The sequence below is a fragment of the Apium graveolens genome, chromosome 7, assembly GCF_009905375.1.
Source record: "Apium graveolens cultivar Ventura chromosome 7, ASM990537v1, whole genome shotgun sequence".
In the NCBI taxonomy this organism is placed as follows: Eukaryota; Viridiplantae; Streptophyta; class Magnoliopsida; order Apiales; family Apiaceae; genus Apium; species Apium graveolens.
In genome coordinates, this window is record NC_133653.1 from 23,160,291 (window position 1) to 23,180,864 (window position 20,574).

The following is a 20,574-nucleotide window of genomic DNA, read 5'->3' on the forward strand; positions in this document are numbered from 1 at the left end:
TGGACAACACATTGACTGGTCCAAACAAATCCATGTGCAAAAGTTGCAAAGTTTCTTCAATTGTTGAATCAAGTTTCTTCTTAAATGATGCTTTAATCTGTTTTCCTTTCTGGCAGGCATCACATAATCCATCCTTTGTAAACTCCACTTGAGGAATACATCTAACCAATTCTTTCTTGACTAGCTCATTCATGGTCTTGAAGTTTATATGGGACAACTTCTTGTGTCATAGCCAACTTTCATCTTGACTTGCTTTACTGAGAAGACAAGTTACAGATTCTGCATTTGTTGAGTTGAAGTCAGCTAGATACACATTGCCTTTTCTCACTCCAGTGAGAACCACTTTGTTGCTCTTCTTATCAGTCACAACACAGGCTTCTGCATTAAAAGTAACTGAGTTGCCCTATCACGCAGCTGGCTGATACTCAATAGATTATGCTTGATACCATCCACTAGGGCAACTTCTTCAATGATGACATTATCCTTCGAAATCAAGCCATATCCCACAGTATAATTGCTGTCATCTCTAAAAATAATACTTGGGCCAGCTCTTTCTCTAAAACCAGTGAGCAGGGTAGAATCTTCAGTCATGTGCCTTGAGCAACCACTATCCAGATACCAAAGATTCTTTCTGTTTCCCTGCACACATCAAAATCAAATCAAGTTAATTTTGGTACCCAAGTTTCCTTGGGTCCTGCCTTGTTAGCCTTTTTCTTTGGTTTCTTAGGTTTGATCTCATTTGACTTGGGTATCTCAGATTCATCCTTTGTCATTTGAGTTGGACCTTTGAAACCATTCATTAAAACAGAATTATCATGCACATTTTGATTAACATGAAAAGGCATGCTATGTGCAAACATGTTATTCCAATAGGGCATGCTAAATGGCATTTGAGGCATACTAAATGCAGCATAATAAGGGTTAGGTGCAAATGGCATGTTAGCATATTGTGCATTCAAATTTTGTGCAGGCATAACATTAACAGGCATAGTAGGCATGCTGTGAAATGAAGGAGGTGCAGACATAGGAGTAGGCATAGCAAGTTTGCAATTAACAGACAAATGCTTAACACTTCCACACTTAACACAGATTTTTCTTGGAGCATATTTATCAGGTTTGTAGTTGTTATGTTTGTTAATTCCTACCTTCCCATTTCTGTTGTTTTTCCTTTTTGATTCTGCTTTAACCTCAATCTTATCTAATCTGTGATTCAATTGCTTGATAGACAGATGACCAACATTTCTCTCTCTTTTCTTTTCTCACTTGACTTGATTCTCCTGGAATAATTTTTTTAGAAACTGATCCATATTTATCATTCAACTTAGCTAGCTTAGCTTTGCTAACTAGATTACTTACATTCGACGAATGTGGCTCATTGTCTTTCGACGGATAATCCTTTTGATTATTCGACGGATAATTTTCATCATCCGTCGAATCCACATCCGTTGAAAATCCTTCAACCAGATTGGAATCAAGCTTCTCCTTGTTCTTTTTCCAGGATGCATCACAAAAAGACTCTATATCTTGAACTTTAGTAATTTGAGCTTGGACATCTCTAGATGATTTCCATGCCTTAATTACTTCCTGTTCTCATTCAAGTTGCTTTCTTAAAATCTCTTATTTCTTTAAATATTCAGTTAATTCATCTTTGGCATTTTTACATTCAATTCTCAATTTTTCAAACTCAATGAATTGAGACTCTAGCACATTATTCCTCTCACTTAAAAACAAATTGTTTTATTTAATTTTAGCATTTTCCTTAGTGAGAGACTTAAGAGTTACACGCAAATGATACAGCTCAGTAGACATGTCATTGATGGCATCATTGCATTCAGACTTAGTTAAATGTGCCAGGTTAGTGGTGATTACCTGATTAGTGGATGAATTAACTTCTATTTCATCTGATTTGGCCATTAGGGCTAGGTTGACATAGTTTGTTTTTTCATCTTTATCCAATCCATCTGCAGCCCAGTCATTTTCTTGTGTAATGAAAGCCCTTTCCTTTTGCTTGAGCAACTCAAAGTATTTTTGCTTGTAATCAACAGGATCAAACTTCTTTTTACCAGAATCAGGCTTCCTGCACTCACTTACAAAATAACCTGCCAAGCCACACCTGAAATACTTGAATTTAGACTTATCAACCATGTTTCTGTTTGACTTAGCTGCCCCGAAATTCTTCTTGAATTTGAGCTTCGCAAATCTCCTAGATAAGAATCCTAGATGCTCATCTATATCATCCATGTCATCTTGGCTCAACTATTCTTCATTTTCAGCTACCAGCCCTTTACCCTTGCTTTCACAGACCCTTGAGTTTGATGTAGATTCGACAGCTTCAACCTTCATCTCCTTCTCCTTTTCTTGCTCAGCATCTAGTGCAATGGATCCTCCTTTTTTCCTTCATTTCTCCATCTTTTCATCTTGCTCTATTTCAAGGTCATAGGTTTTTAGAATTCCATACAGTCTTTCCAAGGCGAATTTCTTGTAATCTTGAGAGATTCTTAAAGAGACTGTCATGGGCTTCCATTCCTTTGGTAGAGATCTAAGGAATTTAAGGTTTGAGTCTTTTATTTGATAGACCCTTCCATGCAACTTGAGAGCATTTAGTAGCTTTTGAAATCTACTAAATATATCAGTGAGTGATTCACTTTCTTCACAGTTAAAATGCTCATATTGTTGAATCAAGAGCTGTATTTTGTTCTCTCCTACATGCTCAGTTCCATCACAAATAATTTGAATTGTGTCCCAAACCTCTTTTTCTGTTTTACAGTTTATGATGTTGTCAAATATGTCACCATCAACACCATTAAATAGTATGTTCATGGTCTTTTTATCTTTCCTGAATTGTTCAATATCTGGATCAGACCATTTATGTCTGGGCTTTGTGATAAGTGGATTTTATATCTACTTGGAACGCTTCATTACAGGCTTAAGTTGGTGTTTTGGACTCAAGTTGTTGGTATTTTTGATGTATTTTTGTGTTATTGCATTTCAGGCATCAGTTAAATGAAGAAAGGAGCTTTTTAAAGATATATGCTGAAAATAGATCAGAATTGGAAGTTTAGGCCATTCTCAAGTTATAGAGAATCTCGTTAGCTTCGCGTGGGCAGTTGAATCGCCTAATTCTGACGAGCACAACTCAAGATATGGCCAAAAGAAGAATTGTCAGAATTTTTCCAGAATGTCAGCGCGGCCGCGCCAGAACCAGCGTGCCCGCGCCGCTGAAAACAATATTCCAGCGCGCCCGTGCCCTGTTTCTGCCCCAGAATCATGATTTTAGTCGAAATTGAAGATTTTAAGTCTCCTGGTCATCCTGGAGCCTATATATACCAATAAAAAGACGTTTTTAACAACAAGAAGACCTGAGAGAGCAATAAGAAGACCTAGAGAGCACGAGACGACTATGGAGAAGAAGACTTTTGTTTTCTTTGATTTAGGCGATCCTTGGATGCTTGTTTTCAATTTGTTCTTGAACCCTAGTACTCTTATATTGTTTATTATCATGCTTTTATTGGAACCCATGGTAACGATGAGTTCAATTATGAACTAATTGTTATCGTGGGGTTCTAGCGGATTTATTTATGGATTTTTTTGTTAAATTATTTTGATACCTTAGTGTGTGGTGATTGTATGATAACCTAGTATTGGTTGTGCTTATTCGTCTTATGTGCGTAGCTAACATATAAGATATCGTGTTAATCACTACTGAAGCGATAATGAATATTGAGATTTAGAACTTGCCATGCTAGCATAGGTTCATGTAATTGTTATGCATGATTCGTAGGTAATTTTAACCATCTTACTTGCCCTATGTAATCATGATAGATAACTTGCGCATTACACCGTTATGTTTTCAGTTCTTATAGACAAATAAGGACTAAGAATAGTTGGTGTCTATTCAACTTCTATCGCTTTTGTGGATGCTTGGTAGTAGGGTATTAGTACAATGAAAGTTGGCGTTTACTAGTTTCGTGTTATCTGATTAGTGTCATCACCATTATATGCTAAGGTTAAGAACAATGACTTTGAATGAAGTAATAATGAAGTTATAATCCCATGTTTGTGTCATATAGTATTCAATCCTCTTTATTCTCTTAGTTTATGTTCTTTAGTATAATCTCTTATTTGGGTATAGTTAAAACAAACCCAAATTGTTATTTTTCTTAGCATTGAGCGATAACCATACATTATTGCATAGGTGCATAAATTGAACTTAACCTAAACCAGTCTCTGTGGGAACGAATCTGATTTATATCTTATACTACTTGCGAACGCGTATACTTGCGTGAATTTTAGCGCGTGTTTTTCCCCTAACAGCCGTTGCCGGGGACTCAGTGTTGTTAATTTTTTAGTTTATGTGCTTGTCATCAGTGGTCGTTAAAGTTCACTGACTCGGACTCTTTTACTTACACGGGTATTTGTTTTGTTTCAGGTACTCTAGAGAGCGTGTATGCGAATGCGTTCTCAATCTCGTGTCTTTGTTGAGAAAAAAGTTAAAGAAGAAGTTTTTGTTGCAATGGGAGAACCAGCAGCGAATCCGAAGGCTTTGATGGATTATTCTCAACCGAAGATCAATGCCATTCAATCTAGCATTGTCAGGCCAGCTATCACAGCTAATACCTTTGAGGCCAAGCTTGACATAATTCAGATGGTATAGAATTCAGTCCAGTTTGGGGGTTCTCCAACGGAAGATCCCAATATGCACATTAGGGATTTCATAGAGATCTGCGATACCTTCAGGTTCAATGGTGTGTCTGAGGATGCAGTGAAACTGGGACTGTTCCCATTCTCTTTGAGGGACAAGGCTAAGAGCTGGTTATACTCTCTACCAGCTGGTTCGATTGTTACTTGGGAAGATCTTGCTCAAAAGTTTCTCACTAAATTCTTCCCTATGGAGAAGACAGCTGCAATCAGAAATGCTATTACTTAATTTACACAGCAAATGGGAGAATCTCTACGTGAAGCTTGGGAGCGCTACAAGGAGATGCTTAGGAAGTGTCCTCATCATGGAATGCCTGATTAGATGATCATCAATTGCTTCTATAACGGTTTGGGAGCACAGTCAAGACCCAGCTCGATGCAACATCAGGTGGAGCATTATGGGAAAAGAGCTATGGGGAAGCTTATGATCTAATTGAACTGGTGGCTGCTAATGAATATCAGTATCCAAACCAGAGATTGCCACATGGCAAGGTAGCAAAAATTCTTGAAGTGGATACAACTACGGCTATCACTGCTCAACTAAAGGCGTTGTCTATGAAGATCGATTCTCTGGCTAACTACGGTGTTAATCAGATAACCAGTGTTTGTGAGCTGTGTGCAGGTTCGCTTGCGGCGGAGCAATGTGCTATATCTAGTGAATCAGCTCAGTTTATGAGGAACTTTCAGAGATCGCAGCAACCAGTTCCAGACACTTATCATCCTGACAACTGGAATCATCCTAACTTCAGCTGGAGCAACAATCAGAATGTGATGCAACAGCCGTTCCAGCAGTTTGGAAACAAGCAATTCAATCTTCCTGGTTTTTACCAACAATTTACACCAAGACAATAACTCCAACTTCAACAACAAACGCATGGAAGTGTTGGTCAATATTCGAATAAAAAATCTGAATTGGAGGAGTTGAGGCTTATGTGCAAAACTCAGGCTCTTATATATGAAAGCCAGGCTGTTTTAATCAAGACTCTGGAGAACCAAATAGGGAAAATTACCAATGCTTTATTGAATCGACAACCTGGTATACTCCCTAGTGATACAGAAGTTTCAAGCAAGAGGGAAGCAGAAGAGCAGGTTAAGGCAATTATATTGAGGCTTGGGAAGGTTGCAAGCCCTGAAAAATCTCAAGTTCCAAAATCTGAAGTTTTGGCTGAAGAAGATGTGCAGAAGGAAGCAGAAGTGGAATCAAGGAAGAAAACTGTGGAACACACTCCTCCTGAGGGTAATACAGGGGAGAAACAGGTCTATCCTCCACCTCCTTTTCCTAAAAGGCTGCAGAAGCAGAAGTTGGATAAGTAATTTTTTAAGTTTCTGGAGGTGTTCAAGAAACTTCATATCAACATACCTTTCGCGGAAGCTCTTGAACTGATGCCTAGTTATGCGAGGTTTATGAAAGGTATTCTCTCTCGGAAAGTGAAGCTCGATGACTTAGAGACTGTTGCTCTTACGGAGGAATGCAGTGTTGTGCTACAACAAAAGTTCCCTCTGAAGCTTAAAGATCCTGGAAGATTCACTATTCCTTGTACCATCAGAAACTTATCGTTCGACAAGTGTTTGTGTGATTTGGGAGCGAGCATCAATCTGATTCCCTTGTCTATCTTCAAGAAGCTTGGTCTGCCTGATTCGAAACCAACATACGTGTCATTGCAACTAGCTGATCGTTCCATCACTTATCCATGAGGTATAGTGGAGGATGTTTTGGTTAAGGTGGATAAACTCATCTTCCCTGTTGACTTTGTAATTCTAGACTTTGAGTAAGATAAGAAGATTCCCATTATCTTGGGAAGACCATTCTTGGCTACAGGTCGAACTATGATCGATGTGCAAAAAGGAGAGCTTACGATGAAGGTTTATGATCAAAAGGTCACTTTTAATGTGTTCAAGGCAATAAAGTTACCCACAGCTAAAGAGGAATGCTTTAAAGTAGAGATGGTCGATTCTGTAGTGAATTCGGAACTTGAGCAATTGCCAAAGTCAGATACCTTAGAGAGATCCTTAATAGATGAATCAGTTATTGAAGATGAAGAAGGAATAGAGCAATTGCAGGTTTTGAATGCACCTCCATGGAAGATGAAGTTGGATATTCCATTCGATTCTCTTGGGTTAGCAGAGCTAAAAATTTCTCAAGAGTGTCTTGAGCTGTCTATTGAAGATGCTCCTACACTTGAGCCCAACCCACTACCAGATCACTTGAGTTATGAATTCTTAGGTGCACCCCATGATAAGGGGTTGGGATATATTTTTGATGATGTAGAGAGTGGTCAAACGGATCCTTTCGTACCTACAGAGGGTTCTTCTCATGTGCAGCATGTAGTTGATAGGACTTGTGTTGGTGATGAGTAGTCCAGGCGATTGATTTGGCATATTGAGGCCATACATGACATCCATCGATGTTTTGCTGATGATTTGACACAGGTTTTGGGCACTATTTTTAGAGCTACTAGTGTCGAGATTGATTGGCCACCTGATCCTCCACCCGAAGAGGGTGATCCTCCGGACAACTAGGTATGCCTGAAATCCTTATTATTCCTCAATGAGGATATTAAAAATTTTAAGTTTGGGGGTGATAATGTAAGGATTAATTTGTGTGTGTCCATATAGTTCATATAGATTCGTATAGATTTATGTTGCATGTTTAGTTATAGTTCATTCATATTTTTGCATGATTGTTCATATAGAACATATTTGTTTGTGTTATTATGTGAGTCCATGTAGTTGCATCTGCATGAATCTAACATGATCCCTTAGGTTGAGCTATTTCTGATTGATTGGTTGATGTTGATGTGAGTGTAGTGATGATGAATAGAGGGATGTTTAAGTCCTAATGAATAGATTTGCATGCTAGAAACAAATATTTTCACAAAGTCTTATACGGTTGCTTTTGATCTAGATCATGATCATACTTGTTTGTTGTTGAGATTTAATCACTTGATTATATTTAGAATTTGTGATATTCTCGTAATGACGTAAAAACACTGATTTTTTAATCTAGAGAAAAACTTGGATTTCATTGCTAGTTGTTGTAAGGCTAGGCGTCAAATGGCTAGTAGTCGGCTTATATATTTATGAGTAGTCTAGGGTTGAATGAGATGGAGCGAAACACACTCATTCAGAAACTGTTGAAAGAAAAAGAAAAGAAAAAAAAGAAAAAAAAAGAAAAAAAAAGTAAAGAAAAAAAGTATGTGTTTATGCATAATTGATCAAGAGTGAGCTCTTTAATACTCGAGTTATTAAGTTCTAGGGGACTTTGTGCCTAGTGACCTAAGGCTTTGATAGTCTGAGATCCTCTAACCTAATGCTCGCTACATGGGTATTATTGTATAAGTCTTTTGGGACCTCATTCATTACACGGTCAAATAAGCATCTTTGTTATGTGTTCAATAATAGCATGAATCCTTGTATAAATCTAGTAGGAATGAGGTGTTGTGAGTTATTATGCATTTATCTTCAATTCTGCTTATAAACTTGTGATTGTTTTTATGAAAGATAAGTTATGGTTATTGATATAGTATCGAGAGTATATCTGTTAAGCATCCCACACACGCACGTTTCTGGTTTGTGAGTTGGTTTGTGGGATTTATTCGAGCTCTGTTTTGAGTCATTGTATTCTTAGAGACATTGGCTTATTCATTTGGTTATGGTTATTTTGAGGGGATCGATTGCATTATCATTTAGTTGCATTCACGTAGTTACATTCATGCATTAGGTTTGTTTCGTAGTTTTGAGTCTTTTTATTCTTGAGTACAAGCATCGATTTAAGTTTGGGGGTGTGATAAGTGGATTTATATCTACTTGGAACGCTTCATTACAGGCTTAAATTGGTGTTTTGGACTCAAGTTATTGGTATTTTTGATGTATTTTTATGTTATTGCATTTCAGGCATCAGTTAAATGAAGAAAAAAGCTTTTCAAAGAAATATGCTGAAAAGAGATCAGAATTGGAATCTTAGGCCATATCTTAGGCCATTCTCAAGTTGTAGAGAATCTCGTTAGCTTTGCATGGGCAGTTGAATCGCCTAATTCTGACGAGCAAAACTAAAGATATGGCCAAAAAAAGAATTGTCAGAATTTTTCCAGAATGTCAGCGCGGCCGCGCCAAAACCAGCGCACCCGCGCCGCTGAAAACAATATTCAGCGCGGCCGTGCCCGAAAACAGCGCGCCCGCGCCCTGTTTTTGCCCCAGAATCCAGATTTTAGTCGAAATTGAAGATTTTGAGAGGCCTGGTCATCCTGGAGCCTATATATACCAATAAAAAGACGTTATTAACAACAAGGAGACCTGAGAGAGCAATAAGAAGACCTAGAGAGCATGAGACGGCTACGGAGAAGAAGACTTTTGTTTTCTTTGATTTAGGTGATACTTGGATGCTTGTTTTCGATTTGTTCTTGAACCCTAGTACTCTTATATTGTTTATTATCATGCTTTCAATGGAACCCATGGTGACGATGAGTTCGGTTATGAACTAATCATTATCGTGGGGTTCTAGCGGATTTATTTATAGATTTCTTTAGTTAAATTGTTTCGATACCTTAGTGTGTGGTGATTGTATGATAACCTAGTATTGGTTGTGCTTATTCGTCTTATGTGCGTAGCTAACATGTAAGATAGCGTGTTAATCTCTATTGAAGCGACAGTGAATATAAAGATTTTGAACTTGTCAAGCTAGCATAGGTTCATGTAATTGTTATGCATGATTCATAGGTAATTTTAACCATCTTACTTGCCCTATGTAATCACGATAGATAACTTGCGCATTAAATCGTTATGTTTTCAATTCTTATAGACGTATAAGGACTAAGCATAATTGGTGTCTATTCAACTTCTATCTCTTTTGTGGATGCTTGGTAGTAGGGTATTCATACAATGAAAGTTGGCGTTTACTAGTTTCGTGTTATCTGATTAGTGTCATCACCATTACATGCTAAGGTTAAGAATAAAAAGGCTATTGAATGAAGTATTTAATGAAGTTATGATCCGATGTTTGTCATATATATATTAATTCAACCATTCTTATTCTTTTAGTTATAATTGTTAGTTTAATTCTTAGTTATAATCAATCTCAACTTGCTATTTATCTTAGCATTGGATAATAACCATATCATTGTTGCATAGGTGCATATTCTTAAATTAACCAAAGAGTCTCTGTGGGAACGAATTGGATCTAAATCTTGTACTACTTGTGAACGCGTATACTTGCGTGTATTATTAGCGCGTGTTTAGCGACTAACACTTTGGAATTGATGGCTCATTTCCTGTAGCAGCTCTCATAGGAACATGAGGACCTCTCTCAATGCAGTCCACATAGGCTTCATCTTGAGAAAGAAGATGTAGGTGCATCTGTTAGGTCCCAATGTGTTTGTAAAAGGGGGGGTTGAATACAAACAATACCGAATAATCGAATTTAGTGCGGAATAAAAAATTGAAACAAAATTCAAGTTAAATAAAAATATTATTAAACTTGAAAGGTGTTACAACAACGGTATCGATTACAAGGGATTAATCTCAAATTAATTATCACAAATCTAGAATATATTCGACATGAACTTTTTCTATTTTTGCAATAAAAAGATTCAAATGCGAAACACAATTTGAGATTAAGTTCTAGGGATTTTGATCCGCTAGATAGTTACACAAGAACAAGATAATGATTTCTAGTTGTTTGGATTTAACTTGGAAATTAGAAATCGCGATCTTGAATTTAGCAGATGAAAATGAAATATTATGCTTCTTCTTTTTCTGCTGTGTTCTTGGTTTTTTTTTTAGAATGGATAAAAGTCTTCTGCTGCTTCTGTTCTATTTATAATTCAATCAACATAATCATTTGAACTGGAATGACAATCGGCATGAAAATCACTTGTACTAGCAAGACAATCGGTAATACAACCATTTGTGCTACCATGACAATCGTTATGACTATCAAATGAACTAGCAAGACTATCAAACTGAGCTGGCAAGACAATCTCCTTCCAGTAGAACTTTCGGTGAGATAATTGAAATGACTTGGCATGACAATCGGTATGACAATCGGTATGACAATCCAGATTGTCATGCTAGTTCAATTTCAATTGTCTTGCTGAATTAAAACTGATTTTAATCCAATTAAAATTCTGAAAATTCTTAATATTAATTCAGAATTAATTAATCAATTAATTTAATTAATTAATAAAGTAATCTTTGCAGATATAATTTATTTTCTTAATTAAATTATATGACTTAATTAATTAATAGAGAATTAATACTAATCTTGAGCAGCAACCACTCTTCTGAAAATCTTCTGAAAATCACTGAGAATTATGAATCAATTCCAGCACTTTAATGTTGACACTCGATGTACTGTCTGGTTCATGAGTGACTAACTTTCGTGACGTTTCTTCATGTCTTGACTTTGACAACTTGGTTTTCTTCAGATTAAATCCTTGTAATTCTCTATTACCCTGACGAGATCTCTGTCACTTGATTAAATCCACAATCTTGATTTGTATCACTGAGGCTTGATCAATTTCTTGAGCTTCTTCCAGTGACGTAATTCCTCAAGTCTGTAGATGAACATTATTTCTGAATCCTTTGATAGATGTTACTTTGTGAGATCTCTCTAACGGAGATCCACTATTTACTTGTTACATTCTTATTTAAGTTGAGTTAAATCCTCGAATAAACAAATAGGCTATGACATATGCCTTTCAATCTCCCTCTATTTGTTTGTTAGACAATAACAACAAATACCTAGAGGATAACTCAACTAACAAATAAGAAAAAGATATAAACAGAAATGCAAAGTAAATAGCAGAAAAGTTCTGGATAACATTTAACATTTTCCAGATTCCAAATAGATGTTCCTCTAGACTGAACATATCTTCAAGTAGTTTCATCTTCTTTTGTACAAATACATTTCCTGTTGAGAAGCGCATATCTCTCTTGCTTCTCCCCCTATGAGAATCAACTGATTAAAGAAGATCACCTTCGTTTACCACATCTCCCGTACAATAGGATCCGCAGATAAAAAACAATGGTACTTCCCTTTTGGAAAACAACTTCTTCCCTTATGAAGAAAATCACCTTGTGTTTACCACCTCTCCCGTACAATAGGATCCGTAGTTACAAACAGCAATGGTGTGGTGTAGTGTACATATGTAGGATCTTTTTCTTCCTCCCTGCTATTTCTCCCCCTTAGTTGAGGAATCCTCCAAACTATTACTTAAGCTTTTATCTCCCCCTTAGAGAAGGAATGTATGCCGTTGTCTGAAGGAGTTCTCATATATCACTTGGTTGGAAAAGAAATAACAAGTAGTTTCATCTTTCTTCCTCACTGTGAGTGTGTGATTCTGTTTAGTGTACCTCACATGTGTTTCACTCTTCTCTCCACTCATGTTTACACTCATTCTCACAAGTGTATCACTCCTCTCATAGCTCCAATATTCAGCTGTACCTGCAAGGAAAATCACCTTAGCCATCCTTAAGGAGGTCACATGTGGTGCAATGGGAGTTCGCAAATCCCCATCCTTGTTAAACTCGTCAGATGAATCTGAGTCATAATCTACATGTTGCTAGTTTCCCTTTTAGGGTTCCAGATTTGAATTCTGGGAAGGTATACAATGATCCAGCGAATTTAGCATAAAGATCAAAGTTCCCTTCTAATGTCTGTGAAGACATTTCCTTGTGACTCATCAGGTAATATCTGAATCATTGTCAATAAGTTGCCGATCTGCACCTATGTCAGATCCACTATCCGCAGATGCATCCAGGAGATTAAGCCTGGGGAGGTAGACACTGACCACTGACATATGGCTTTTGGATCAGTATCCTCTCCTAACACCTATAAAGGTAATTGGTCCATTAAAGAACCTTGAACAATCGAATTTGACCTTAAAATGGTCAAAACTCTTGTTTCCGTCAACTCATCCTTTGTGTGTGTACCCTTTCCTTATGCATCAAGAATTGTTTATGCTTGAAGTGGTGACACTACATCGAATACCCTGGCCGACAGGCAAATTTCAACAGACGCACCCTGTTGAGAGAATGAATCTAGTAACTGTTTTTGAGCCTTTTCAGCCTTTACATTTTTTTGAGAAGATGTATGGGGGCTAGCAGTTGTCTCGGTTTAAATACTACTCATCTTTGTAGGAGACAGAGTTGCTGGGTTGACTTCAGAACCTTCCTTATCTAAGGCACTATCTCCCTCACGCTCACTCATACTTCATTTTAGTTGTAAGAGAGTGTTGGTTGGTTCTGTTTCTGTGTTTGTCTTTACAGTCTGGGATAGATGTTGTGGGTTTTCAACCTCATGACTGTCAATGAACGAAAGCCATTGGAGACTGAACCTGTATCACTAAACATATGGCAATATAGAGATAAAATGTACTTAAGATCTTTAAGGAATGAAAATTATACATTTAATCTTTTGAGAGAAATGATGTACACTAGTGATTTCAAAAGATTTTAATGAAATAGGAAATCACTAATGTAGAAAGAAGTTTGATTTTTTCCTAAAACTCACTGTACATATAAAACAATATATTTGTGCCTGGTGATAAGAGAGTTAATAATATGACGACTCTACTAGTTCATATTAAACTGTAACTTCAGTTAGAGTGCCATACCATGTCCTTGACGATTGCTTGAGTAGTACACTAGTTCATACCAACCTGAAGTGAGATTGTGAAGAAGAGATTGCATAGTCGAATAGATCTGCAACTACAAAGTCCATGAACTGTGGTGCATTGACTTCCTCTTTTGACTCACCAACCAGGAGTACACTTGTACACATCTTACTAGAGTCCAATTCCAAGTGTAATGTGCATCAGGTGCCTGATATGTCGTAATATTCTCAAGTCTCGTCACTGGTGCTATATGTTAGATACTGCTTCCTGATAATAACCTAGCACAATATACAAATTTACAATGATAACATTTCCAGCTTGCAAATAGCCATATCCCTCAGATAAACCTGTGGGCAAGCTTTCTCAACCACATTTGATAGCAGGGCTCTATCTCCGGTCATATGTCTTTGACGATCCACTGTCAAGAATCCACACTACCGGTTCCACCTGTTTACTGCCCTGCACTTCAAATGGATTAGACCTTCTTCGGAACCCAAACTTGGTTGGGCCCGACATACTTGTAGAATTGACCTTTGTCAGGCAAAATAACATTCTTAACTTTAATGGTCTCAACTTTCTCAATGACTGAACATTTGACCTTGTAAACAGCCTTAACAAATTTCTGTTTAGGCTTAGGCACAAATGTCTCCTTTCTAGCCTTAGAAGGACTAGCAGTCTTAGACCTATCATGCTTCTTATTATTCACATGCTGACGAGGAGTAGTCTTATCACTAGAAACATGCTTACCATTAAAATATGCATACATCAGATTAAAAGCACAAGACATACAATTAGAAACACCACATGCTTTATGAGAGAGATTAACAACAGGCAAAATATGCATGGTAGATATGGCATTTTTGTTATCCAACTCATGTGTGTCTGAGTTAGTCTCAGTTGCTTTCACAACTTTGACTGGAACTTTCGACACACTTGACTTGGAAACAACCTTCTCATTAGCAAGATCTTCAGCACGCATTTCTTCTTGAATAATAGAGGAGGTCGTATTAAATGGTTCAGCAATTGATCTTTTATAGAGAGATTCATCAACACCCTTAAGCACATGTGGTACTTCCCTACCTTTAGCACATACATGAGGATGGGAGTTTATGCCTAATTCTCCAATAGCAGTGTTGTAATCATAACCTATTCCAGATGTTTGATTAACATCTTGCTTACTGTAGAACTCTTTAGCCTTCGAACAAGAATTGAAGTAGGCTCTAACCTTAGTCTCAAGATCGGTGATCTTGTCTTTGAGAATAGTTTCGAGTTGTCTATAACAGTCAACTCTATTCTCTAGAAAAGATACTTGTTCTTTTAACTTGTCTTGATTAATGTGCACAAGTCTTAATTCATTGACCTCTTTCTTAAGGTCTTTGATCTGCTGACTTAACAGTTCATTATCATGACGAGCACAATCTAAGGAACCTCCTAGATGATAAACTAATTCAGCATCAGTAAATTTTATCTCTTTTCTTGACGATGAAGCTTTTCCATCAATAGCCATAAGAGCAAGATTATCATCTTCTTCATCTTCACTATCAGTATCATCTTCCCTTTGCCAGGTATGCCCTTTCAGAGTTACTCTTCTGATTTGAATCATAAGAGTTCTTCCTTACTTGCTTTGGCTTCCTGCATTCTGTGGCAAAGTGTCCCAACTCATTGCAGTTATAGCATCTAATGGTGCTCCGATCAACCATCCCTATTTTGTATCCACCACTACTGGTGTTAGAGGATGAAGATCCACCTGTCTGGAATCTGTTGTAGTTGGACTTGTACTTGAACTTGGGATTTCTCTTGAATCTGACATTGGAGAATCTCTTGACAATTTGGGCCATTGACTCATCTTCCAATTGCTCCAGCTCTTTCAGGGAATAAAAATCATCACTGGATTGATTTGTAGTAGGAGGATCATATTCTGCTACTATCACATTTTCCTCAGCCTTGGAAAACTGTACCATTCTCTCCGACTGTTGAGATTGTTGTTGTTGTTGACCTTCAGCTATAAGAGCAGTAGATGTGCTGACCACTCTATCTTTCCCATAGTCTTCCTTCTGCTGAATCTGCTCCAACTCATAGGTTTTTAACACACCATAGAGTCTATCCAAAGAAATCTCACTCAGATCTCTAGCTTCTCTTATAGCAACGATTCTATGTTCAAGATGAGTTGGCAGTGTTAAAAGGAACTTTTTGTTGACCTCCCTGATTCAATAATATTTTCCATTTATGTTCAGGTTGTTGATCAACGCATTATACCTCTCAAACACTTCAGTAATTCCTTCTCCTGGATTGGATTTAAAATGTTCATACTCAGAGGTTAGGATCTCTAACTTGTTCTCCCTAACTTCCTCTGTGCCTTCATTAATCACCTCAATAGTTTCCCACATGTGTTTGGAATTTTTACAGTTTATCACATGTCTGTTCATCAAGGGATCAAGGGAATCAATTAAAATTAATTGAAGGCTGGCATCCAAGGAGGCTTCTTCCTTTTCAGCAGGAGTAAAATCTTCAGGCTCTTTTGCATAGGTTCTAGCTTTGGTAATCACAACATCATTTTCTATCACCTCTGGTTCAATAACCATTGGAGTTTTTGGACCCTTCTTTAACAAGTTCAGATATTTGGGATTTGCAACTTGTAAAAACAAGAGCATCTTCTTCTTCCATATGATATAATTTTCTTTATCAAATAGTGGAATTTTAACGGTTCCAACTTTTTGTGAAGTCATTATGAATTTTTGAATAAATAAAAATTCAAGGAGTTGAAAAATCACAAAAGTCTAGGATCTTGATTTGTTCGTTAATCAGAAGGCTCTGATACCAATTGTTAGGTCCCAATGTGTTTGTAAAGGGGGGGGGGGGTTGAATACAAACAATACCGAATAATCGAATTTAGTGTGGAATAAAAAATTGAAACAAAATTCAAGTTAAATAAAAATATTATTAAACTTGAAAGGTGTTACAACAACGGTATCGATTACAAGGGATTAATCTCAAATTAATTATCACAAATCTAGAATAAATTCGACATGAACTTTTTCTATTTTTGCAATAAAAAAGATTCAAATGTTAAACGCAATTTGAGATTAAGTTCTAGGGATTTTGATCCGCTAGATAGTTACACAAGAACAAGAGAATGATTTCTAGTTGTTTGGATTTAACTTGGAAACTAGAAATTGTGATCTTGAATTTAGCAGATGAAAATGAAATATTATGCTTCTTCTTTTTCTGCTGTGTTCTTGGTTTTTTTTGAGAATGGATAAAAGTCTTCTGCTGCTTCTGTTCTATGTATAATTCAATCAACAGAATCATTTGAACTGGAATGACAATCGGCATGACAATCACTTGTACTAGCAAGACAATCGGTGAGACAATCATTTGTGCTACCATGACAATGTTGGGGTTAAACCCAATAGGTAGTATGGTCTTGGTGATAGAAAACATAATTGAATTGGGTAATAATTGTATTGGTAGACAGTTATTATCATAATTGAGTTGGGTAATAATTGTATGTGTTGACAATTATTATTATAATGGGAATGGGTAATAATTGTATGGGTAGACAATTATTATTGTAATCAGATTAGGTATGTCTTGTTGGCTAAGTTTGTGATGGCTATATATACATAGTCATGTTATTGTTTTGATGTATGCTTGAGTATTGTTTGACTTAAGTATCGCTTGAGTGAATACCGTTTGGTGAGATTGATTGTATTATTGATAATTGTTTTGATTAATAATACAAGTTGGGACGTGAATTTTTCCGCGTCATATATTGAGAAGGTTGGGGGATTTGAAATTGAATTGTTTAATGGAAGAAACAATTTTACCTTGTGGCAAAGTACGGTAAAAGATCTGTTAATTCAACGAGGGTTATATGCGACTCTCGGAGGGAAGAAGCCTACTGAAGTTGATGATACAAAATGGGGAGACATGAAGTTACGTGCGGCATCAACGATCCGGTTGGCCCTTGCACCGGAAATCAAGTATGATGTTCTTGAAGAGGACAATCCCAAGAATTTGTGGGAGAAGTTAACGAAGACTTATCACTCAAAGTCTTTGGCCAACAAGTTGTTTCTCAAGAAAGATTTATTTGGGCTCAAGATGGAAGAAGACGGAGATTTAAGAGATCATCTGAATCGTTTTAATGGCTTAATCAACCAGCTAAATAATTTGGATGAAAAATTAAAGGATGAGGACAAAGCTGTTCTACTACTAGTGTCTCTACGGAAGAAGTATAATACTGTAATGACTTCTTTATTGGTTGGGAAAACGAAGTTAGATTTGGATGAGACTATTGTTGTTCTTCTGGAGGCCGAAAGATTGATGAAACAAGAATCGAGTGACACATCTGATGGAAGTGCATTTGTGGTACGTTTGCGTGACACGGAAAAGAAGTATGCTAAGAAACATAACCCTAATATCAGGTGTTTTTATTGTGAGGAATTGGGTCATATACAATTTATGTGTCCAAAGGCAAGAGAAGACTTGAGAGAGTTGAAGAAAAATCGAGGGGGTAGTGTTTCGCTTGTAGAAGCTGATGAAGATGTTCTTTTGGTTCAAGAAGAGAAGGGATCAAAAGAAGAATGGGTGCTTGACTCGGGATGTTCTCATCACATATGTGGTAGGAGGGAGTGGTTCTCGTCCTATAAAAAGTGTGAGGGAAAGATTTTAACTTTACCGAACGGTAAAACGGTAAAGGTTGCTGGCATTGGTGAGGTAACAATGAAACGTCACAACGGTCGTGTTCAGAAGTTAACTCAAGTAAGATACATACTGGAGTTAAATCGAAATCTGATTTTGTTGGGTAAATTAGTTGATTTGGGATATACTGTTATGATGAAGAACAGTATGTTGAAAGTCACTAAAGGAGATTTAGAGATACTCAAAGGTCGAAAAGATAAGAAAAATCGTTTTATACTAGAAGGAGGGGTTATTGTTCGAGGGGAGGTATTGGGCGATCGACGTCGATGGCTTGATGGTGACCGTTAATTCGGTTGTGCATGAAATCATATTGGGTTGAAGGGGAGGATTGTTGGGGTTAAACCCAATAGGTAGTATGGTCTTGGTGATAGAAAACATAATTGAATTGGGTAATAATTGTATGGGTAGACAATTATTATCATAATTGAGTTGGGTAATAATTGTATATGTTGACAATTATTATTATAATGGGAATGGGTAATAATTGTATGGGTAGACAATTATTATTGTAATCAGATTAGGTATGTCTTGTTGGCTAAGTTTGTGATGGCTATATATACATAGTCATGTTATTGTTTTGATGTATGCTTGAGTATTGTTTGACTTAAGTATCGCTTGAGTGAATACCGTTTGGTGAGATTGATTGTATTATTGTAATAACCCCAAATTTTGGAAATTTTTTGAAACCCTTATGAATAGTGTTTTTGCTGAATGAGAAAACTTTTCATGCCACACTAGGTAGGGGTTCTTTTATGGATATTCTAAGATTTTATTGGCACTCTATATGACATATAAGTGTATGTAAAGATCGTCAGAATCCAATTCCGAAAACTTTGATTTTTCCCGGAAATCCACTAGATACGGAAAGAATTGAGTATAAGGTAACAGGATAAAAAGGATTTAAATTAAAGGATTATAAGAGAGGATCATAAAAGGATTAAAATGTATTGAGAAAGGTTAAGGAAACCCAAGTAATAAGATCCCGGGTATGATCCCTCAAACGATAAACGAAAGCGAAAGTTAAGCGAACCGTAAAACAGATCAGCGGTCATTAGGCAAATAATTAGGAAGTTAATCAAGGAGGTTAGGGATGATGAGGTCATCCAACCAATAAGAAGAGGGCAAGTAAGGGATGATGACATCATAAGCATGACATAAGCATGACATAAGGGGAAGGAGATGTGGTTGATTTAAAACCACACAAAGTCAAGGTTAGAAAGGTAATTACCCAAAAACAAAACAAAAACAACCAAGCTAGCCAAAACAAATCAAAGCAAGCACAAATTTTTTCATTTCTTCAACATTGCTCTCGGCTTTTCTTCTTTTCAAAGGAAGAAAAATCAAAAATCAAGTTTCAAGCATTGTTGAATCACAAGGTAATTATCTAAGGTTCCTTGTACATAGATATGGATATCCTATAAGTTTAAGCTTCTAATTCCTTCACAATCTCTTCCAATAAATCAAGGAAGAAGATGGTGAATAGTAACCTTCAAGAAATAACTTTGGTTTTCTTGATTTTTTATGAAAGTTCAAGGTAGCTTAAGCATAGATCAAGGCTTCCATGGGCATTCCAAGGATCTTTCATTGATTAAAAGCTTCAAGAAAGGTATAACATCTCCAAACCCTAGATTTACTTTGTATATTAGGATGATTTTGATAGTTATGGTAAAGAGTAGCTTGATGCTTGTTGGTTTAGAGTTTGGGTTGGAATGGTAGTGAATTGAAGGTTGAAATCTTATGGTTTGGTTAAAGGACTTAAGTATAGTTTAAATTCAAGTTTAAGAATAAGTATAAATTGTTAATATTGAGTTGATTGGGGCTGTTATGATGTAGTGAGGATGGATTTTGGTTGTATGAATGGATTGGGATTGATTGGTGGTTGAATTGGGATGGTATAAAATTGGGAAATCGCGTAAACATAGCCGTCGTAATGTCCGATTTACTTTAGACTGCTTTTGTTCATAACATTAGGACCCGAGAACTCCCTGCTAGGTTTTGACCATTGCCATGTTTAGATATTTCATGCTACGAGCTTCGTTTTGATATGTAGGTCGTGTGATTCCGATGTACGGTTTAGGAGAAACGCCCGTTTTAAGTAACGGCGTTTCGCGACCGAACCATTACCCCTCGCCTTCCTTTGAAACCTTGGTTAAGGACCTTAAAGGACTAATTGGGGTATGAAACAATTATGTTAAGTGGATTAGGCAGTTGGTAAGGTACTCGCGAAAGAATCGCCTTAAAACCCTTAATGGTTAATTTATTAAAAATGGTGGAGCCGAGAGTACTCGACGACTTAAGTGAATCGTTAAGCGCGAAAGCGACCGTTAGGACTCTGAATGGTTAAAGTCTAGTTTCTTAAGCGACCGGGGTTTAATTCCGACTTATGTTGTTGTTCATAGGTTATCGGACCCACTCTAAGCTTAAGTCTATCCGGGAGCACTCAGGCAAGTTTTCTACCCGTATAACTGTTGTTCTGATGTACATGTGTTTATGCATGACCTTGCGATAAATGCATATTTGTTATTAGCAAATTCTTGCGATATATTGTAGCATGTGATATGGT

At 36.9% G+C, this 20,574-nt stretch overlaps 1 non-coding gene across 1 annotated transcript; it reads right to left on the bottom strand.

The window, feature by feature from the left end:
* Positions 1-4,903: 4,903 nt before the first annotated feature.
* LOC141675992 (small nucleolar RNA R71) lies at positions 4,904-5,010 on the bottom strand. The gene has a single exon (XR_012556607.1). It is a non-coding gene; the product is annotated as a small nucleolar RNA R71 (small nucleolar RNA).
* Positions 5,011-20,574: the final 15,564 nt, after the last annotated feature.